General features: G+C 40.5%; 1 non-coding gene across 1 annotated transcript; it reads right to left on the bottom strand.

Annotated features, from left to right (window-relative positions):
- Nucleotides 1–607: 607 nt before the first annotated feature.
- Nucleotides 608–803, bottom strand: LOC120152581. The gene has a single exon (XR_005518686.1). It is a non-coding gene; the product is annotated as a U2 spliceosomal RNA (small nuclear RNA).
- Nucleotides 804–1,018: the final 215 nt, after the last annotated feature.

Below are 1,018 nucleotides of genomic sequence, written 5' to 3' on the forward strand. Positions count from 1 at the left end.
GCAATGGGAAAGGAAAGGCGTTCGTGCATTGAAGCGGTTGTTTTAAGTTGCTCATTGTTTCTGTGAGTGTACGGTTCGGCTACAGGTTTTCACAAACCTTATTTTATGTAGGAATTTAGGTGTAGGTTAATCCCCTATTCTAGGTTCCCGTGTAATTGGTTTCGATTTTCTTTGTGTTAATTAAAAGCATGTACGTTTTAAAGGTGTATGATCGATCATTTCTGAACAAGTAGCATCGTGAACTTTTGTCGATAAGTTTCCAACATTTCCATTGAATTGTGTCCACTATTTTCTATGCACCTATATGTGGTATGATATGGTATATGATATGATAAACGGGAGGTTTAAATACATGTGCAACACTAGTTGTTATAGCAGCACGAAAATTGTCTACATGAGATGTGAGTTACATGAAAACGATACATGATAAATTTCCATTTGATAAATGTTCTATCCTTTAAATGCATGATCCTATGGAAAGGATCGATCTCATGTGTGAGTGGACTGGTCCAATGGCTATGGCGAAAGAAGGGATCTAACCCTTTGCACTTAGGGGCATTGTTATTCATAGTCAAAACCGGAAAAGAAACATTAAACTTGGGATTGGGTGGGGTGCGCCAGGCCCCAGCAATAGTGCAACGCTAGGGCGACGCTCGAGAGTCCCAGTAGCAAGCTACTGTTGTGAACCCTCCCCCTCAAAAAATAAATTTAATATCGTGTGGACCATTGGCCCACGTATCAGATATTAAACTGATAAGAACAGATACTACACTTGATCTTAGCCAAAAGGCCGAGAAAGGTATGCTTTCCAGCGTTCAAGCCCGTTGCTTTTATAAGCAGCTTCTCGCTGCATCCCTTCGTACCTCAAGCATGTGGGACATTACATGCAGCATCTCATTTTGTAAGCTGCTTCTGGAAACAAACAGCTTTGGTTTTAAAGGCAATTATCGCACAAAGCAGTTTCTTTGGAGATAGCCAATCTCCATTCTCTTCATGCTTACATAAAACAACACACTTC

Source organism: Hibiscus syriacus, unplaced genomic scaffold (genome assembly GCF_006381635.1).
Source record: "Hibiscus syriacus cultivar Baekdansim isolate YM2019G1 unplaced genomic scaffold, ASM638163v2 tig00111092_pilon, whole genome shotgun sequence".
Lineage (NCBI taxonomy): Eukaryota > Viridiplantae > Streptophyta > Magnoliopsida > Malvales > Malvaceae > Hibiscus > Hibiscus syriacus.